The sequence below is a fragment of the Rattus rattus genome, chromosome X (genome assembly GCF_011064425.1).
Source record: "Rattus rattus isolate New Zealand chromosome X, Rrattus_CSIRO_v1, whole genome shotgun sequence".
In the NCBI taxonomy this organism is placed as follows: Eukaryota; Metazoa; Chordata; class Mammalia; order Rodentia; family Muridae; genus Rattus; species Rattus rattus.
This window is the reverse complement of record NC_046172.1, coordinates 56,868,889-56,884,064: the sequence shown is the minus strand read 5'-3', so window position 1 is coordinate 56,884,064 and position 15,176 is coordinate 56,868,889. Positions and strand designations below refer to the sequence as shown.

General features: G+C 44.2%; 2 pseudogenes; one reads left to right on the top strand and one right to left on the bottom strand.

The window, feature by feature from the left end:
- Nucleotides 1-528: 528 nt before the first annotated feature.
- On the bottom strand, nt 529-995 carry LOC116888405 (annotated as a pseudogene).
- Nucleotides 996-12,524: 11,529 nt separating this feature from the next.
- Nucleotides 12,525-13,711, top strand: LOC116887917 (annotated as a pseudogene).
- The last annotated feature ends 1,465 nt before the right edge of the window (nt 13,712-15,176 follow it).

Below are 15,176 nucleotides of genomic sequence, written 5' to 3'. Positions count from 1 at the left end.
TCCCTAACAACTTGCTCTTCCTTCCCAGTAGTGCGGGACTCTTGAGTACTCTAATTCAGATTGTGTACTGTTTCCTCACAATGTATCCATTACACAAAAGTATGATTGTATTACTAAACATTGATTCCCAAGACTCAAGTTCAACTTGGAGCTTGTCTTCTGGTATTAACTGTTCATCTTGAACCTAAGCTTATACAATTTCCATATTTCCAGGAGCCAGACAGTTTACCCGATTCTTTCTGAGCCTTCAGCAAGCACAAGGCAGACAAGAAAATGTCTTAAATTCTACAGGGAGGCTGTTTCTTACTGTTTCTCAACCTATGGCTGCTCGTTTTCTCAGCAATTTCAATTGTGAGATATTACCTTTAATGACTAAACCATCTTTCCAGCCCCCTTCTCAGTATTTTTTAAACAGATCTTGTCTCAAGTTTATTTGTAAAAACAGCACAGGACACTGGCCATCTGCAATAGTGTGTAGGTAGGTGTGTCACAGCAGTCCATCTGTCTTCACACTGGAAGGAGCCTTTACTATGGGGACCTCACAGGGGCCTGGGCACCCTTGGGAACCTGAGCTGGAGCTGAAGCCTGGGCCTTAGCTGGAGCTGTGGCCTCTGCCTTGGTTTGAGCCTTGGGCTTTGGTTGGCAGAGCCTATGACCCTTGGCCATGGAGCTTCGAATCCTCTTCCCAAGCTTGGGGTGAGCGATGAAAGCCAGATGGCCGAGTTTGTGGCTGGGGTCCTTTGGCATCTTGGGCTTGATGGCCTGAGGCTTTGCAAGGGCCTTGATGACCTCTGCTCGTGCACTCACTGCCTTTGTGTTGTTGGCCCGCATCTTCTTCAGGCCTTGTTGTGCTTCTTGGCAAAGCACATGTTACTCAGGAACTTGGAGTCAACCCCCTTAAGAGATTCGTATCTTTGTGACTAGGGTTTCTTGATGCCATTTCTATACCATTTGTGGGACTGGTTGTGTGTGGTGTGGTTCTTGGACTTGGCCATGTCTGTTTGGTAACCCACAGTTCCCCCATTTCTCAGTATTTTTAAAGAAAGCCTTTTTATTTTTAATTTTTACATTTACTTATTCAGTGTGTGTGTGTGTGTGTGTGTGTGTGTAAGACAAGACAGCAGGCAGAAGTTGGAGCTGGTCCTCTCTTTCCACTTCATGAATTCTGGAAATCAGGTACTCAATCTTGACAGAAAGTGCTTTTGTCTACTAAGCCATCTTGCTGGTTCAGGAAATTATTTGAATGTTTGAATGGATAAGTTGGATCTTTTCTTTCTTTCTTTCTTTCTTTCTTTCTTTCTTTCTTTCTTTCTTTCTTTTCTTTTTTTTTTTTTCAAAGTGTCCCCGAACCTGGTAAGATTTAGCACTCCTAGCTCCTAGAAATGTGATTAGCTCCTCTGATTTGGCCCACTTCAGAGTGTAGTGGTGATGGTGGTGGGGTAACAAGGCCAGTTCAAGGCACTGTTCTGTGAAATTATATTTACGAAAAACTAAGTTCTCTTTAAAACATGTATATTGCATTATTCTTTGTATCCTTATCTCTAACACTTAATGCTGCTGCTGCCTGGTACACACCCTCTTACTTTCGGATGAACTGGATACTTAAATCTCTCAACATCGTTTATCTAAATGGGGAATTCTACAGAATGAAAGTCTGAGCTTTAGCATCCCCAGCCAGCTAGGCTTGGCCACCTGTCCCAAATGGTGAGGATGAGAGCGAGACTAATTCAATGTAGCACACTGTAAAGAGGAAATTGTACATAGGTCCAATGTCCCCAAGTCTGGTGAGATAGACATGAGTGTTGGATTTCAATAGGGGTCAAGAGACATGTATAATTAAGTAGTCCACCCACCCTTAATTCATTATTGTCTGTGCTTGTTAGTGTTTGATAAATTTGACACAATCTAGAGTTATCTGAAAAGAGAGAACCTCAACCGAAGAATTGTTCCCATTGGATTGGCCTCTGGGCATGTCAGTGGGTATTATTATTATTATTATTATTATTATTATTATTATTATTATTATTGATGATGATAGATGTGGGAAGGCCCAGTCCATGGTAGGCACTGCCTTCCCTAGACAGGTAGGCTGAGGATGTACAAAATGTATCTGAACAAGATTTTGGAAGGAAGCCAGTAAGCAGCATTCCTCTGTGGTCTTTGCTTTAGTTCTTGCTTCCGGGTTCCTTCTTTGAGTTCCTTCCCTGCCTTTCTTTTATAATAGACCATAAGCTGTAAGCTACAATAAACCCTTTTCCCAAATGGATTTTGTGTATAGTGTTAATTATAGAAACGAACTAAGATGCTGTCTCAGCTGGTCTGTCCTGTGAGGCGGTCTGATAAAATGTCAAATTGTTAATCAGTTAGTTCCTGGGGATTCGAACTTGCCCTTAGAGATAAGTGTCCTCTTCTTGTGGGAATAGTGTCCCCTGTGAGGTTTTACTGTCCTTACAATCCAAGATAACTGCAAGTTTAGGACAATGTCTTGTCTCCGTGCAGTCAGGCAAAGTAAAAGAGACAGAAACAAAATGAAGGCAGAGGTGTCAGACTTACATCCTCCTTTTAGTTACCTGTGGACCCAAGTGAGGGGTCAGTACATTTTAGCAAAATTAGTTTTGACATGCCTGTTTCGAGCTGAGCTGAAATTGGGATAGTTATTACAAGTTCAGATGCCTTTAGGTGTTTCTTATAGAACTAAGATCATTTCCTGGAGAACACTTGACTTTCTGGAGCTCAGATCCTTGGGGTAAGTTTCATATTACCTGTGACTAGGAAATTCAGATCAAGGGGAAAAATCAATAAGAGCTTTGGTCGGATCAACTACACAAACACAAGTTTGATAAATGAACACCATAGTGTTAGGAAGAAAGTGAACCCCAGGCTAAAATTCAAGGCTACTGACTACGTGACGTTAGGTAAATCAGCCTGCTCCTCTGGACTTCATGTTCTCCCCCGTTAAATCAGACACAATGGCCTATCTACCACACACAGTTATTCTGAATATAAGAAAGTTAGAAACAATAACAATAACAACAACAAACACTGTAGTTTTCTCTTTAAATCCCACTCCACTAAAACGTAATCTGTAGTCTCTTTCTGGGTCTGATGTAAATGGAGTACGGCTTTGTAATAATACGTAGCCTGTGCTTTAATGCTACTTGATGGCTTGAACAGTGGGGCCGAAATGCATTGCTGAGGACATAGATGCAAATGGCATTCTGTCACCCAATAAGGATTTCTGTTTTTGAGTGAAAAAATGCCTCTTATGGAGTAAGAGTTTCCCCATATGCATTTATGAGTAGCCACAAAGTTATTGTAAAATGATTATTCCATGTTGTGCTATCTTGCTTGTTTCTGCAAACATTTCTTCGTCAGTGATGGCTATAGTCATTTCCTCCATTGAGTAAAAGATCTGCTGCTCTGCCTCCTTTGTGAGTGCCTGTTTAAATTTTTGTTCTAAATACTCCTGACTGCCTTGCTTATATAAATGTGATCAGCATTTTATTTTACTGAGCTTTCCACCTAGAGCAGCTGTCTTCTTTCTGTCAAACCCAGACCACTTTTGCCTTCAAAATCCTGCTTAAAATTCATCTGTGCAGAGTGCTTAATCCATTAGCAAAGATTTGGTAAGCCCTGGCTTGAGGTAGGCCCTGTGGGGGCTAGGACAGGGTCCTGTCCTTCAAGGAGAATTGAAGGTATGATGGGGTTAGGAGGCACTTGCACAGAATGGAGATGAACTAGCAATCAGGAATCACATGCTGTGAGTGGCAGGTAAGCTGAACAGTCAGGGTGTCCTGGTGGAGAACACTGCAGGCAGGCAGGCCACATCAGAAGGTAGGAGATGAGCTAGGCCTTGGATACAGCCTAAGGAGATAGAAATGCTAACTATTACGTGTGATTATTACATGTAGTATACATGAGCTGAATTATTACAACATACATCATAAGTATAAACAATTACATGCAATCAACCAGGACTGGGGAAGACAGTGACTAGAGTAGCTGTAATGCAGCCTTGAGGACTATAGCTCAAGTTTCCCAAACTGATGTAAAAAGATGGGAAGTTCTGATGGGTGTTTGTAAAGCCAGCACTTGAAAAGCAGAGACAGGGCATCTCCGAGGCAAGCTAGCTAGCTAGAGTAGCAGGAATCGTAGAGCTCTTGGCTCATGGAGAGATCCTGCTTTAATAAATAGAATGGAGAGTGATTCTGGAAGGCACCTGACATGGGTTTTCCTATAGAGATGCACACTTGCTAGTGCACACATTTCCACACATAACACACACACACACACACACACACACACACACACACACAAACAAAGACAGAGAGAAAACTATCAGTATAGAATTGAAAAAAGAAAAATGCATTGCTTTCCATATAGGTAGAATTGACAATAGGAAAGAGACAAAGAGGAGCAAGGAAACTGAAAGGGGACAGTGTAGGAGTATAAGACAAGAGAAGTGGAGATGTAGATATTTGTTCTTGAATAATGAGAGCCGCAGAGGCAGCAATTGCAGAGGCCTAGTGCGTGGCAATAGCTGAAAATGGAGCTCAGGGTCAAATAAAGGGCTTGGATATCAGGCCAAGGAGCCAGATCACTGTTCTGTCATCAGTGAGAAGAACTACTGTATAGGAAGATGACCTGATATAACCCATATCTGAGTACACTCAACTAAGGATAGTATGTGTGTTGGCCTTGGTGTTGGAGGTAAAAGGTGGTGGCAACAGCACGCAGGCAAAAGAGAGACTACACTGTGACTTCTAGCTAGATTAACACTCTGCCCCTCCAGGACTCCAATAGTCTGCATGCCTAGCTCTCTCTATGAAGCTTCATTTGGGATTTGATCGCAGGGGAGGTAATTTTGAGGACAGAACATAGATTTTTGATCAAGTCAGACCTAGATGTGAATTTGTACTATACCACTTAATCTCTGGATTTGTACCAATGATTTTATCCCTGTGAACCTTGGTTTTCTCATAGTTAAAATAGCTTCAATAGATACTTACATTGAAGTTAATGAGAAATGCCCTGAGCACTCTTCTTCAGAGGAGGTGCCGCCTACAAGGAGACAGCTCTTCCCTGCATCGTTGCATTGGAAAAAGTCCTTGGCTGTTTAGCAAAATGCCTGACCATGCCAGCCTTATTCCCCTTACTCCCATAGGAGAATTCATTCATCACATCAACAAAAGTTTATTTAAAGCTTATTGTGTGGCATGCACTGTCTTGTAGGGAAAGCAATTGTGGTGGCACGAATATGCTTGGACTGTGAGAAGTGGCACTATTAGGAGGTGCAGCCCTGTTAGAGGAAGTATTACGGTCTCATATATATGCTCAAGTCTGGCCAGTGTGATCCAGACCCTCCTCCTGGCTGCCTGCAGAAGACAGTATCCCCCTGGCTGCTTTCAGATCAAGATGTAGAATTCTCTGCTCCTCCAGCACTGTGTCTGCCTGCATGCTGCCATGCTCCCCACCATGATGATAATGGGCTAAACCTCTGAAACTGTAAGCAAGACCCAATTAAGTGTTTTCCTTTATAAGAGTTGCCTTCGTCATGGTGTCTCTTCACAGCAAGGAGACCCCAACTAAGACAGCAATGCACAAAATTAAACACAGATCTATGTCATTATAGAACTGATTTTTATTTGTGGCTGCAAAAGAATCTCACAATCAATACATATCCAGTATGTCAAATAGTAAAAGATGGAACAGAGTATGGTAGAAAGTTGGCCAAGAATAGATTCCTTATTAGATGACCCCTTAGAAGAGACCTGGAGTAAGAACAATAGCTTTCTAGCAAGAAGGAAATACAGATAGAAGGGTTTTTAACGTGACAGTATACTTCAGTGGTTTAAGGAATAGTAAAGGTCCTAACATGATTGGAACAGGGTAAATGTGGTACTTTGGAAGATAAATGTCCCCCATAGAATCATGATTAGAATGCTTGTGGCCTTGTTGGGCACCAATGGGAAGAGAAGCCCTTGGTCATGCCAAGGCTGGACACTGCCACCCCACCTCCCCCAGTGTAAGGGAATGTCATGGCAGGTAGGGGTGGTAAGGGGTGGGTGGTTAGGTGGGGGAATGCCCTCAAAGAGGAAGGGGGAGGGGAATGGGATAGGGGGTTTATGGATGGGAAACTGGAAAAGGGGATAATATTTAAAATGCAAATAAAAATACAATAACAATAACAACAACAACAACAACAACAATAATAATAATAATAATAATAATAATAATAATAATAATAATAAGCACTTGGTCCCTGGCTAGGTGCACTGTTTGTAGAGGTTGTAGAACTTTTACTTGGAGGAACTGTGCCACTAGGGGTATCTTTTTGAGAGTGTATAGCCTTGCCCCACTTCCTGTTTTCTCCCTTTGCTTTGTGTTTGATATTGAACACTTTTCTGCTCTACTTACCTGCCGCCATGCCTCTCAAGCCATTATAGATACTCCTTCTGGATCTATAAGACCAACTAAACTATTCCTTCTATAATGTTCCCTTGGTTATGGTATTTTATCACAGCAACAGAAAAGTAACTAACATAGTAAGCAAGGAGAACAGTATTACGACAGGTGGCCATAAATAAGTTCAGTATTCAGATAAGGTAGACCAAGATAAGCACTCAGAGAAAACAGTGGGCCATGGGAAGATTTGATGAAGAGGAGGCTGGCGTCGTTTTAACAGAATGATTTATAGGGACTATGTTGTAGAGTGGGAAAACTAACAGGGTTTAGAGTTGGTAAAAGCTTTAGCCATCCAAGAGTCATCCAGGTGGCACAGCATTAAGGGCATAGAGCAGGGTGATGATAGGGAGGTGGTGAGAAATATTCAGGTATATTTTAAAGATATAAATGACACCATTCACTAACAGATAGGGGTAAGGCATTCAGAGATAGTCTCAAAGAGTTATTTTTGTTGTTGTTGTTGTTGTTGTTCTTTTCCCTGAGCAATAGAAGAGTGGAGTTGCCATTTACTGAGCTAAGAATACCAAACAAAGTATAACACATTTTCAGAGAGAAAGCCATGCTTTGGCTATGCTGAGTTTGAGGTGTCCATTAAACATCTGAAAGAAAATGGATACAAAGAAGATGGGTATTCACTTCAAACAGTCAGAGGAGGATGGTGAAAGCATATGGGCTCTATTTCAAAATTTAATACATTTAACACATAAAAAGGAACTAGCATTTGATAAGTACAAACTCTGGAAACTATGTAACTTTTCTGTGTGTCTGCTGTGCCCCTGAAAGCTGCTATATGTGGTTACTCTGATTCCCTTTGGGTAAATTCCATATATATGGTGTGTGTGTGTGTGTGTGTGTGTGTGTGTGTGTGTGTGTGTGTGTGTGTGTTGTGTATGAGAGAGATAGAGACAGAGAGGGATGGAGGGGGGAGGGAAGGAGGGGAAGAGAGAGAGAGGGAGAGGGAGGGAGAGAGGGGGGGAGAAAGGGAGGGAGGGAAGGAGGTGGGGGAGAGAGAGAGAGAGAGGAGAGAGAGAGAGAGAGAGAGAGAGAGAGAGATTGGTGAAGTTCTAAAACTTTGACAAATAGATTCTGAAAGATGTCTTGCACCTAATACACCACTTTGGAACAATTATAGAGAGGGACTCCCACTGAACTTTTCTTCAGAAAGATGTTTTCCAAAAAGGAATTTAATTGTCTTGAATCACTTCTCTAGCAATCTCAGCAACTGTGGCTGACTAAACAGTTATCACTGGAGTGGACCCCGGAGTTCAGGGTCATACCCAGAGGAATTTGTCACCACTTTCCCCCCACGTCAGGACCTACTCACTTTCCTTGAAGAAAAAAAATCCTTAGTTGTCTACATTTGCCTCCCTTTCCCTTATGATGAGGATAGATAAATTTCTAAATCTCATTGCATATTTGACATTCATTTTCTTTCATGTCGATGCCTTTTTGTACATCATACATTTTGCATTCATTTTCTCTTACTAATCTGCCTGCTGTCAGTTTATTTAATAGGCTCAATTACTGAAAGCCCTGAGAGAGTAGAGCAAAACTCTTCTCTCTTCCACACATCCCACTTAAGCATAGCTAGCTTACAAAGCATCTCTTCTAAAAGTATATAATTCCATCCATATTTTCCACATGGGAAAACTGAGGTGGTCTAAGACAAATGAAGATCACTTGTAGTAAAGCAAATAACTGAGATGTAAAGAATCTAAGATTCAAATGAGAATCTATCACTAAGAGCCCATGATTCCCCTCAGCTACCTGCAATCACTAAGCACACCATAGTTACCTCTGTAAGCTCTGTGCCAGTTACTTTTTCTGTGGCCTAACCATAGCTACTAACCATTGAATATCCGTCCCTGTGCAATCCCTTAGCCCATTCCACTTCATTGATGGGTATTCAGGCATTAACATTTTTCCTCATTTTTTTTTTTTGAGATGTGGGTCTGACTATGTTTTCTAGGTTCTTCTGAAGTTCCTGTGCTCAAGTGATTCTTCTGTTTCAGCCTTCCAAATATCTGGAACTCCAACATGCCCTACGACACCTGGTTTGTTAACTTATTTAACATTGTTGTTTGGGGGTTGCCAATTCCTATTACTTAATATTAGGCTAATAGAAACAAACACAGGAAATGAAATTCAGTGGGAAAGAAAGGCCAATGAGGCAGCTGTGTGGTGGTGGCAGGGTGTTCTGTGGCACAGTGTCGACCTAGCATACACAAGGCCCTGGGCTCAGTTCCTAGAATTGGTGGTGCTGGGGATGGAGCCTAAGGCCTTGTGCATGCTAGGCATGTGCTACATTACTAGCCACATCTCTAGCCCTGTCATGTGGTTTTATGGTCTTTGTGCCTTTCCATATATGTTATGCAGCTTAGGACCCAGGAGTTGCTTTTTAAACAGTATTCACAGATGTCCCATGAAAAAGTTCCTTTCTTTGGAATTCTAGGTAGTCTATATCATTGTAGATGACTTCAGGCCTATTCAGTTGACAACATTTTGGTGCCAACTGAATGGTAGGTGATATACGAGGGTGTGAGAAGTAGAAGACTTGAAAAGCATGATTTTTATCACCAAGAAGTTCAGTTTCATGGAACTGAAAGTTTGAATTTCATATGAAATAAATATGACATGATACTTGATATCATTAAGGTATGTATGTTCAATGTGCAATGAAAGGATAAAAGAAAATCTAGAGGAAGGTATAAAGCCATAGTAAAGAGAGTATGTGATTCTTCATTTATCAGGCTTTGAGGGGGTAGCGGATACTTCTGGTTAAAAATATGAGCTCGGGCTAATGTGCAGAGGTATGGGGAAAGTGAATTTAGCAATATGGTAGCATGGCTTCTTTGCAGGTTAGCAAATAATAATGTTGGAATGGCAGATTATATCCTGGCCAAGGAGCCCGTGCAAGTAAGTCAAGTGTCTAACAAGGGCAGAATTGAAGACCAGAGTCCATGGGGTAAGAAAGATTACATGGAAATTAACTCAAAAGGGCAGTTTTAGCTGGGTTTAGCCATATGGGAATGTGAATCTAATGTTAACAGGTCTTGTGATTTTTTTTTTTGTTTTTATATTTAGAAATGTAGGAAAGCAACATTCTGAAAGCATGAAATCTCCAGATTTCTAAATGCTAGAATTGAATTTTCTTTTCAGTTCCAAGTTTTAGCCGATAGTACCCCAAACACATTACATCTGTTTGCTGAATGTAGGCATAGGTTTATCGTTTTAAGACTTATGCTGTAGGGGACTGGGCTCTATGCAAACTGAGAGGCAAACTGAAGCAGTGCATCAAAACACAAAAAAAACCATATTAATAAACAGGAACTTTGGGCTGAGGGTGTGGCTCAGTGTTAGAATGCCTGTCTACTGAAAGTGAAACGTCTAAGTTCAATACACAGCACTTCATTATTGTAATGATAATTACTATAACTGCATGCATTTCTCACTGCCTCAGCTCACTGGGATATTTCTAAAGTATATGAAGTCTTATTTTCTGCCTCTTGGGAATCAAATGACATCCGAGGTCAAAGGCAGTTCTGAAGGCTTCTAGGGCAATGGTATAAAGGGAGTCTTTCTTGGTCCACTTATTAAAAGAAAGGGCTGCATCGAGATGGCCCACCAGATGAAGGCATTTGCTGCTCTACGGTTGCAAATCTGATAATCTGACTTTGATCCTGGGAACTTATGCAAAGGTGGAAAGTGAAAACACAGTCCACAAAGTTGTCCTTTGACCTCCTAATGTGCTCAGTGGCATGAGTTCCCCATCTCTCTGTCTCTCCTCCTCCTCTTCCTCCTCTTCCTCCTCTTCCTCCTCCTCCTCCTCCTCCTCCTTCTTCTTCTCTCTCTCTCTCTCTCTGTCTCTCTAACACACACACACACACACACACACACACACACACACACACACACACACACACAGAGTGATAAATTTAAAAAAAAGTAGGTAGAACATCAGAAGCAGGGACCCATGAGACCCCTTGAGCATCACCACCATTGTCAGGCTCACTCCCACCACCATCAGGAGACAGATGCCATTTATTTCCCTCTCATTTTAGGGGAAGGAAAGACAGCCTCTTTAAACCGGGTGTGCAATAAAGTCAACAGAGCCAGTGATGAGACTGATAAGGCCCATGTAATAGCTGTTACAGTTTAAACTCCTCCTTTTACAGTTGGAGAAACCAAGCTAATGCTTCCCCACTCCCTTCGCTCAGAGTGACCCAACAAACTAGTGGTAGAATAACGCCTCCTGACTTCTGGTCTAGCATTCTTTCCAATAATCCAGGCTGTGATAATTAAGGTAAACCAGCTTGGCGGTTTTCCTAGCATCTAGAATTCCTGGTCTGGACAAGTAGATCTCGAGAGCTGCTGTTGCAAGCCTTTCTTTTCCTCCTTATCTGTGTGATGATGAGATCCTTTGCAAACGTTCTGTTTCATGGGTAAAGGTTAAAAAGAGGACAAAAAGATGTTTGTGAAGCACTGAGGCCATTCACTAAGCTATGAAGGAAAACATGTCTGTGGCTGATATATTTAAAGTTTATATGACCTCTGTGCTCTCTGCACTGACCTCTCCACCATATGCTTTTGGTTTTGTTGTTCTTTTGTCTCCTTTCTATATTCTTCTTTGTTTTTCTTCTCCCTTATCAGCCTAGGTCTTAGGCCTAGCCTTAAGTGTTCTGGTGCATCACTGAGCCTTCTCAGTGGCTTTTACTATACTTGCTTCAAGTTAATAAAAATGGCTAATTATTCATTTCTCAATTACACGGAAATGAGAGTACCTACTGGCTAAAACAGTGGATGCTTGCCCTGCTACAGTTAGTTAGCTCTCTAAAATCTGAGACTACTAATGCTTGTCAATTGTGACTCTTGACAACTAATCTTTTCCATCCTTCATTTCCAGGTCTATTGTTCTGACATTTGCCATTTTTTCCCCTCTGACCCTGTTTCTGATTGGTGCAGCTTTTGAAGATGCTGCAGTTGCAGCAGTGTACATCTGGAACATTTGGCTGACTTGTTGAACTTACCCCAGGGAGTACTCCAGGGGAAGCATGGGAAGGGTGGAGAGGCCAGAACAGTTGCCTGCGAGTACAGATGCCAATAGTGTCTGGCCATTCTGTGGACCACCCCTGTAAAAATTCACCTCATCATGACCCTCAGTTTCCCCACCTGCTCCTCGAAGGCTCGAATTCTTTCGAAACTTCTGCAGCCCTGAAGAAGATAAACTTTTGGCTCATGGGTTCTCTCACAGCACTTTCTGCACTGAGAAAGGGATCAATGCATATCTGTTGAATGAATTAATATATCAAGAAACCCTAGGAAACCGTTTTAGCCTTCAAGGGACAGCATCACTTCAGTTTTACTTGGCTCTAGGCACCCTCTCTATGCTCAGACTGTGTCCCAAGACTCATTCTAGGAGTGGGGCAGCCCGGCTCCCAGTCTGTTTGGCTCCCAGGCTCCTAGGTCTCCTTTTCTTCTGGCGAGCCATTGAATTGCAAACACAGCAGGCTTGGTTTCATTCCAAACCCTGAACTGTTTTAATTAGTTTAACGTCTGTTAAACGCTTTGAAGATTGAAAGCAACAGATAAGTACTGGATGATGTTATTAGCAACTGCAGTTAATTGCAAACATTTCTATTAATGCTAGTTTCTGCCTCCTTTTCTTTGCTCCACGTTCTTTCCAAGGTTCCCAAATTCTTCTCAGCCTCCCCCTCCTGCCCTCCCCCATAGCGGCGCTGAAGGGTTAAACCGGGGTGGAGTCCAGAGCTGAACGACAGCCGCACTCACCAACTACAACGGGGCAAGCGGGAAGAGCTGGGTGGGGCTGCCAGGCAGAGGTGAACCCCCACGCCCCCAGGCCCCGCCCCACGGCTGGAGGCCCGAGTGGAACGGCAGGGGGCGGGGCAGCCAGGCCTGGCGGGCCCGTGGTTGGGCGTCCCGGCCGCCCCTTGAGGCATGGGGCGGGGTAGGTGAGGACCTCCTCCCTCGTTCCCTCTCGGGCCGCGCCGCCCCTCTCGCCCGCCCCTGCCCCTCCTCCTCCCTTTCCCACCCCTCGGAGTGGAGCTGCACATGCGGCTGCTCCCTGTTCTGTCCCGCCCAGCCACCGTCGCTCAGGAACGGGTCCCTGCAGCCCCCAGCCGATGGCAGGACAGTAGTCGCCTGTCAGGGGTCGTGAAGGACTGAGGCAGAGGCAGTGGCTCCCGGGCCTCAGATAGTGGTTGTCTCTGGAGGCCATGGGCTACCCTGAGGTAGAGCGCAGGGAACCCCTGCCTGCTGCAGCGCCAAGGGAGCGGGGCAGCCAGGGCTGCGGCTGTCGCGGGGCCCCTGCTCGGGCGGGCGAAGGGAACAGCTGCCGGCTCTTCCTGGGTTTCTTTGGCCTCTCGCTGGCCCTCCACCTGCTGACGCTGTGCTGCTACCTAGAGTTGCGGTCCGAATTGCGGCGGGAACGGGGAACCGAGTCCCGCCTCGGTGGCCCGGGTGCTCCTGGCACCTCTGGCACCCTCAGCAGCCCTGGGAGCCTCGACCCTGTGGGTCCCATCACCCGCCACCTCGGGCAGCCGTCCTTTCAACAGCAGCCCCTGGAACCAGGAGAAGATCCACTCCCCCCTGACTCCCAGGACCGGCACCAGGTGAGTCACCTAGGAGGGGCGGCGGCCTTGGAGGCCCCCTCCCCTGCTCGGTTGGGCGGGGGCCTGGGCCTCAGGGCTCAGGGGACTCTGCCACTCAGAGCCAAGTTCCAGGCAGGAGCTGGGAGTGGGCCAGAGTGCTGGGGAGAGGTTGTCCAGGGCAGGTTGTCCTCGGTTCCTAGCTTGGCTCATCCAGACCCTCTCGGGTCCCGTGGAGTTGGAAAGCCCAGCCTGCACGCGCCGCCCCCGGGGGGGTGTGGGCTGCTTCGCGAAAAGTTGGCCTGCCTTGCACCCATCCGGGCGCGGAGGTATCTGCGCCGCCCCCGTGGCCGTCTAACGGCGAGCAGCTTGGCCCCTCGTGCCCCCTGGTGAGATTCTCTGCCCGTGGTGCTTGTTTCTTCGTGTCCCGGGCTGATTCCAGCACTAGCAGGCTCCTCTTTGGAGTTGGAGCTGTAAACAGCTGTACTAACTGTTCCACGCCCGTTGAAACAACTTTTAACCGTACTTTCAGCGCTGGCTTCTTGTGCGCTGACCAGGACCTGAGCTTTTTCACCTGCAATTTGAGACCGATTCTCCTCTGCGTTCTAGTGAGGATCAGCGCCCCTGAGGAATTCTGGTAGAAATATGCCGTCTTGCTAGACAACTTCTGAACAGCAATTTAAAAAATCTATGGAAATAAAACTCACCCTTTGCATGCCGGTTCTGACACTCTTGTGGATGGAGTTGGGTGCAGTGGGTGTGAAGAGTTTTCATTAACGCTGCCTTTGGAACAGGAAGTTGGATTTTTGTTTTGTTTTTGATAATCTTTAGAGTGTTTGTATCCCTTTTAGCAAACCTTTATCTTGATTGTTTTTCTAACTCGTTATTCAAGCAAATTTAGTGTACTTGATATTAAGCCTTCTTGTGGTTCCCATAGATGTCTCACACTTGAATCTTAGGCAAAGCATCCAAGGATCTTTTTGAGGTGGTTAAAGACTAATGGTGAATTTGTAACTTCTGGAGGAAACGGCAAGTTGTGTAAGTAACTTACTTGAGGTGAGGCAAGGAAGCCTTCTGTATTTGGTGCTACATACATAGTTATTGTCACAACTCTTTAAACAGTGTTTGTGCTACTTTGACTTTCCAGGTTGAACACTTTAGACCTATCACATTCATAACAATACTCTGTCAGGACTGGCACTTTTCTTTCCTTCCATTTCCTTCCTTTTCTTTTCTTTTACAATGTGCTTTGTAAAACTGCCCCAGACCTAAAATGTCAAAGACACTCAAACTTATTTAACAGCTTATCAAAGAAGAGAATCAGCAGACAGACTTCTTATACTTGAAACTTGAAACACTGTGGCTAAAGGAGAATTAATTGAGACTCTGGGTCTTTTATTTGCCCCACCCCATCCAAGTAGAGGTACTTAGCAGCTCCACATTGATATTCTGCACATACATATATCCATGCATGCATGCATGCATGCATACATACATACAATCAGGAAATTTAACTTCTTTACTCAAATGGTGCTCAAGGATTTTGAGCAATCAGGAAGGACAGAGCCCTGTTTATAGATTGGCAGGACAGCAGTATTCTAGCTTCTGTGACCGCCTGGGACTCTCACAGCTTTGCAATGCTGGTCAGTTGCTTGCCCCAGGTGTAGCAGATAATTCTTACGTGTTTCAGCACAGCTTCATCCCTGCTGTCTTTTAGTCTACTTTAGTCTTTTGGGGCAATCAAAGCAATACTAGTTCTTTACATTTATTAGCATTAATTGGAATTTGTGTTTTCCAGATTGTAAGGTACCACCTGAGTCTATTTTACTGATTCCTTTGGAGAACATACAGGCCTCAAGGGAGAAGTAAGTGGCCCAAGATATCATAGCTTGAGTCAAAACTAGGATGAAGGTGCTCTCCCATCTTCCAGTTTAGTCCATACCCCTCCATAATATAGTGTCTGCTGAGAAGGTTTTTTTTTTTTTTGAGGGAGGAGGGAATGAAGGGACAACAGGTTGGAGCTCCATAGTAGGCTTTTTACAAAATGAAGGGCTCAGATCTGTGTCATTTTGTTCTGCTCTAATTTTGGGCAGACTAAGTTTAACC